The following is a 6,962-nucleotide window of genomic DNA, read 5'->3' on the forward strand; positions in this document are numbered from 1 at the left end:
TTAGAATAGTGTCAGGAAAAAAAAGACAAATTCATAATTTGGAATATTCTTGAAGACAACTGAACCTGGAAGAACATCAGCTTCATGAAATTAATGATAAAGATGAAGAGTTGTTTTAGATTAAATAATATAAAGAGACATGCAATGCATGACTCTTGCTTGGGAAGTAGTTTAAGAAAGCACTGGACTTCTCTGATGGTACAGTGGATAAGAATCTGCCTGCCGTGCTCGCTTCAGCAGCACAAATACTAAAATTGGAACGATACAGAGAAGATTAGCATGGCCCCTGCGCAAGGATGACATACAAATTCATGAAACGTTCCATATTAAAAAAAAAAAAAAAAAAAAGAATCTGCCTGCCACTGCAGGGAAGAGGGGCTCAATCACCGGTCCAGGAGAATTCCACGTGCTACTGAGCAATAAGCCCGTGTACCACAACTATTGAGCCTTTATGCTGTAACTACTGAAGCCTGTGGGCCTAGAGTCTATGGTCTGCAACAAGGGGAGCCACCGCAATGAGAAGCCTGAGCACCTCAACCAAGAGTAGCTCCCACTCGCCACTATTAAACAAAGCCTGAGTGCAACCACAAAGACCCAGCGCAGCCAAAAATAACAAAAAATTAATTAATTTTAAAAAAGAAAACACCATTTGCTTAGGCAAAAACTAGAAAAATAATGCTTACAACCAGTTGAATGGATATATAAACATATATATTTCATAATAGAATATGCTATAGCAGTATAATGCATTATACAGCACAATATTCTGGTGTGCATCCTCAGCTGTTTCTGTCGTGTCTGATTCTTTGCGACCCTAAGGACTGTAGCCCACCAGGCTCCTCTGTCCATGAGATTCTCCAGGCAAGAATGTTGAAGTGGGTTGCCATGCCTTCCTCCAGGGGATCTTCCCAACCCAGAGATCAAACTCACATCTCCTGAGTCTTCTGCATCACAGGCAGATTCTTTACCCACCGAGCCACCTGGAAAGCCCACAATTTTCTATTTAGGTATATATTAAACAATGTACTGATGCATCACACTACATATATGTATCTCAAAAGCATGTGAATTAAATAAATCAGACCCAAATGAAAAAAAATCAGTGGGACATACATTTGAGAACATTTGAATATTGACTAAGAATTTAAATTATTTTAAGAAATCCTTAGGTTTTTTGTTTGTTCACTTTTAATTTGCCCCTGCCTCACAGCTGATCCCCTTCCAGGTATTGAACCTGCATCTTGGCAGTGAAAGCACAGAGTCCTAACCACTGGACCATCAGGGAATTCCAGGAAATCCTTGTTTACCTTGTCAGGTGCAACATGGTGTTATGGTTCTGTCAGAGAGAAACCTTACTTTTAGGAGATTTCTAGTGAAGCATTTTGAGATTAAGTGTCATGATATCAGGAAATTTATGATGGTTCTGTTAGATAGATAGATAAACAGATGATAGATAGCTAGATGACAGACAAAAAGTGTTAGTTGCTCAGCCATGTCTGATTCTCTGTGACCCCATGGACTGTAGCCCGCCTGGCTCCTCTGTCCATGGGATTTCCCCAGCAAGAATGCTGGAGTGGTTTGCCATTTCCTTCTCCAGGGGATCTTCTCAACCCAGGAACTGAACCCAAGTCTCCTGCATTGCAGGCAGATTCTTTCCCGTCTAGCCACCAGGGAAACTCAGATAAATAGATGTAAATAAAATCAGTATGGCATGAAGTTTGCAACTTTTGAATCTAGGGATAGGTGTATGGGTGTTTATTGTACTGTATGGTTTTTGATTTTTTGTATGTTTGAAAATTTTCATAATTGAACCCTGCAAAAAGAGTCCATGGAGCCTCTGTGTTTACGCAGCAGCAGGAATGAGGGAGAGGAACACTTGGCCCCAGATGGCAGCCCGTAGTGGTGCCGGCTTGTCCTCCCCTCCCACCTGCAAAGCCCTGGGCAGCCCCTCTGCCACTTCTATAAAGTGCAATGATCAATGACTTGTGTAATATCCTGGAGGGGAGATCGATGTGTAAAAGAAACACTACTTGTGTGTGTATTAGTTACTCAGCCGTGTCCAACTCTTTGTGACCCCACGGACTATAGCCCACCAGGCTTCTCTCTCCATGGAATTCTCCAGGCAAGAATACTGGAGCAGGTTGACATTCCCTTCTCCAGAGGATCTTCCTGATCCAAGCATCAAATCTGGGTCTCCTGCATTGTAGGCCGATTCTTTACCACCTGAGCCACCAGGGAAGTCCAACAATACTTGTGGTTACTTTTAAAAAAATTCTACTCAATTTAAATAATACTTTGAGGAAAACCCCCTAATTTTCCTTAAGCTTTTAAGTTCAACTGACAACTCATTATTTTATTTATAAATCTAGTAAATTTTAACAATCACTCTTAAAGGGGCTTTTTACATTGTATTAATCAAATCCCCTTATATATTTTAAATTGGATTTATAAATGTAACATATTTGGCTTTATTTATAAACACTTCAAATAGCTAACAATCAGAACATTCCCCAAGACTAAAACAATCCTAATAAGTATAATAAATAAAACTTAAAAATCCAATGCATCTCAAGTTCTCATAAACATTCCAAAGTTGTTTACAAACCTAGTAAAATCACAAATCTAAACAATTACTCAATTACACATTTTAAATTGGAATCATGAGGCTAATATATTAGATTCTTTAATGCCAACACCTCTTAAACATTACAAACACTCAAAATGCCCAATATACACAAATCATTGCAAAACCTAATAGAGGAATATTAATACTTAGGTTGAATCCCTTCCAAGGACAAAGACACTTACACATGGAGGAAACAGCAGCATTGAAGCTAGCAAGTTGTAGTTCCCATCTCAGTGGACAGAGGTGATTTTACTGTGGACATAGGGTTCAGTTTTCCTTGTGACTCACAGATGCGTTGACTAGAATTCTTGCTTTGTAGAGGGGTTTGGAATCTCCAGGCTTCAAAGTGTATGTCACCCAAGTCTCTATGTGATCTGAGTCTGTAACTTCCTGCACCAGGGTTGCTTCATCTTTTTTATTTGTTGTTTGAGCGATTGAACTGAACTGAACTGATTCTGTTTAGAGGGGCTTCCCAGGTGGCACGAGTGGTAAAGACCCCATCTCCCAGTGCTGGAGACGTAGGAGACTTGGGTTGGATCCCTGGGTTGGGAAGATCCCCTGGAGAAGGGCATGGCAGTCCACTAGAGTATTCTTGCCTAGAGAATCCCATGGACAGAGGAGGCTGGTAGGGTATGGTCCATAGGGTTGCCAAGAGTCAGACACGACTGTGTGACTTAGTTCACACACACACTCTGTTCAGAATCCCTCCCTGCCCATATATTCTTCTTGTCTGGGAGGACCACAACTCTCATAGCTACTTAATGACACACATTTGGATTGTTTACCATGTGGTTTTGTCTAACTCCACACTCGAGATCATAAAAGTCATGCTAGGGCTCTGAACCTACTTACCACCTCTGTCCCATGCTAAGGCAGCAGCTTGTCCAGCAGCGTCCCTGGGGCAGGCCACGGTCTCTTCCAACTCAAATCCTCCCAGACTATTTTAGCTGTTGCCACCTCCCCATAGCTCTGCATGGGGGAGGGGCAGGAGGTTCTTTACCCTCAGACCCCAGAATCAATATTCTTTCTCAACTTCTTCTCCATCTTTCCCCTGTGAAATCCCCAGCCCTGGGAGTATTTCTGTGGAGTAAGGGTGAGTGGGATCACTTTACTCTTCTTAAACCCTCTGATCCCAAATGTTTTGGGTACATTCCTCTTTCCTCTAAGGAAAGTTTCAAATGCATACATTTTTAGAAGGCAAATGCAGGAAGGGATTCATGGATTTCTTAGCTTTTGTATCTTCTGACTTTTAGAAAATAGGAAGTATTCAACCATGCAAAAAAAGAATAAAAGTCAATATAAAAATGTCAGCATACTCTGGTTATTCTACCACCTAGTATATTAGAGTTTAATGATTTTCCATTATTTCCCTCTGGTGTATATGTAAATAGGATTTCCCTGGTGGCTCAGATAGTAAAGAATCTGCCTGCAATGCAGGAGACCTGGGTTCGATCCCTGGGTCGAGAAGATCCCCGGGAGGAGGAAATGGCAATCCACTCCAGTATTCTTGCCTGGAGAATCCCATGGATAGAGGATCCTGGTGGACTACAGTTCATGGGGTTATAAAGAAACGGAAACTACTGAAGTGACTTAGCACGTACGCACATATACATATATATACTTAGAAAACGACCAAAACCATTATACAGTTGAAACCCCTGCACACTCAACCCTCATCTGATCCTATTCCTTTCTCTCCCCTGGGGCTAGTACTATCTGGTTTTGGAGCTTAGCATTTTGTGGAAGCTTTCATAGTGATTCTTATATTTAATATATGCATCCAAGAATAAGCATAAAATAATTTTGCATATTTTTGAACTGTAAATAAATGACATATTGCATCTCTCTACAATGTCCTTATTGTATTCAATAATACACTTTGAGACTTACACATGTTGATGCATATAGCCATAGTTCATTGCTTTTTTCACTGCTTTATAATAATCCATTGAATGAGCATGTCACAGTGTGTTTGTTCTCCTCTTGATGGGCCTTTTGATCATTTCCAGTCTGTTTATACAAGTATATTACAATGGTGGTTCTTGTTTGCATCCTCTTATGCACACATGGGAGGATTTCTCTAGGCTTTTTATCTAGGGTGGGGTTGTAGGGTAATGCTGTGTGTGCTGCTTGAATTTTGCTGGAGATGTCAAAACTGGTACACTCTCTCCAGCAATTATGAGAGTTCCTGTTGCTCCACACCCTGGACAAGGTATTGTTAGAGTTGTTTCACTTTTGCCAGTAGTGATAGGCATGAAATGGTATCTCTTTGAGGTTTTATTTTGGTTTTTAATTAAAAAGATTTTTTTTTTTTAGTTGCAGCATGAAAACCCTTGGACTTCCTGGTGCCTCAGATGGTAAAGAATCTGCCTGCAATGCAGGAGACCCATGTCAGGAAGATCCCCTGGAGAAGGGAATGGCTACCCACTCCAGTATTCTTGCCTGGAGAATCCCATGGACAGAGGAGCCTGGTGGGCTACAGTCCATGGGTTTGCAAAGAGTTAGGCGCACTGAGCGACTAACTTTCACTTTCACATGTGAACTCTTAATTTTGGCATGTGGGATCTAGTTTCCCGACCGAGGATTGAATCCAGGCCTCCTGCATTGGGAACTCAGAGTCTCAGCCACTGGACCACCAGGGAAGTCCCTCCTTGTGGTTTTAAATCCCATTTCCCTGATTATCAGTTAGATCTGCTTACAGATCCTTTGCTGTGAGGTTTTCTTCTCCTGTGGCCAACAGCAGGGGACAGCCCAGCTGTTTGAAGTTGGGGGGCAGACACAAGAGTTGGAAGGAACTGATAGCTTCAACAACCATACAAAGGATGAATTTTGTTTTGTTATCCTGTAAATACACAGTGGTTGCCTTGGCAGCAGGAGGATCCATTGCCACCCTGTTGCTTGTCTATCTTTTCCTTATCACCCCTGCACTTCCCTCTCCAGCAAAGCTTCACTTTCCTAATCGTCCATAACTAACCCGGAGTATTAGATGAGGTTCACTTGCTAAGGGCTGGGATATCCTCGACTCCAAAGGTATGGCACCTGCATAGAAAGACCTTTATCTCCATCCTGTGAGCTTTGTTTGGGTATCAGTTCCAGGTTGGAGTCAATTTTGTGGAATAAGCACTACAAATCTGGACACTCCGACTCTAGATTTTTTTAACGATGTGTAGGATCTCAGTTTCCCTGAACAAAGATTGAATCTGCATCCTCTGCATTTGAAGCACAGAGTCTTAGCCACTGGACCACCAGAAGAGTCCCTAAAAGCTAGGATTCTAAATATACTAGACTCATTGGAAAAGACCCTGATGCTGGGAAAGATAGAAGGCAGAAGGAAGAGGGGATGACAGAGGATGAGATGGTTAGATGGCATCACTGACTCAATGGACCTGAGTTTGAGCAAACTCTGGGAGATGGTGAAGGATAGAGAAGCCTGGCATGCTATAGTCCATGGGGTCACAAAGAGCGGGACATAACTGAGCGACTGAACAACGACAACAGATGCTCAATATTTCCTGGGGAGGTGTGAAGACGTTCATGGAATTCTAACTCTTGGACGGTGTCACTTTTTAATACCTATAGATTAAAAAAATTATTTATTTATTTATTTATTTTAACTGGAGGATAATTGCTTGACAATACTGTGATCATTTTTGCCATACATCAACATGAATCAGCTATAGGCATACGTATGTGTCCCCTCCCTCCTGAACCAGCCCCTCCACTGCGCTCCCCACCCCACCCCTCTAGGTTGTCACAGAGTGCTGGCTTTGGGTTCCCTGCTTCATACATCAAACTCCCACTGGCTATTTTACATATGGTAATGTGTATGTTCCAATGCTATTCTCTCAAATCATCCCACGCTCTCCTTCTCCCACTCTGTCCAAAAGTCAGTTCTTTATGCTGACTTTTATGACTTTATGCTGACTTTATGTCCAAAGTCAGTCCTTTGCTGCCCTGCATGTGGGCTATACCTATTGATTTTATGGCTCCCTTTCCCACTGACTGGGGCCATTTCTTTTTCACAGAGAAACAAAGTGGTATTAAAATTTCTATCACTTCTCTTCTATCTTAATGTACAAAAGCCATTAATGCCTTGTGAGTATAAAGGAATCTAGCTGGCATCTGGTCTTCCCATTTGGCCCAAGAACTCCCTTAAGTATGCCAGTTTCTTGACTTGTGGAATTCAGATTGGGCCCCAGCAAATTTTAAATGATGGCATGTCTTCTTCAGTATGTTTCATGAATATTCCAAAACACGAATGTGAAAACTTGAATGGTAAAAGTTTATTAAGCACATTCATTTATTCTTTTTTTAAAAACGAACTTCATTGAAATAA

At 41.6% G+C, this 6,962-nt stretch overlaps 1 non-coding gene across 1 annotated transcript; it reads left to right on the forward strand.

Moving 5' to 3' along the window:
* Window positions 1-224: 224 nt before the first annotated feature.
* Window positions 225-331, forward strand: LOC136145350 (U6 spliceosomal RNA). The gene has a single exon (XR_010658786.1). It is a non-coding gene; the product is annotated as a U6 spliceosomal RNA (small nuclear RNA).
* Window positions 332-6,962: the final 6,631 nt, after the last annotated feature.

This window comes from Muntiacus reevesi, chromosome 12, assembly GCF_963930625.1.
Source record: "Muntiacus reevesi chromosome 12, mMunRee1.1, whole genome shotgun sequence".
NCBI classification, from domain to species: Eukaryota; Metazoa; Chordata; class Mammalia; order Artiodactyla; family Cervidae; genus Muntiacus; species Muntiacus reevesi.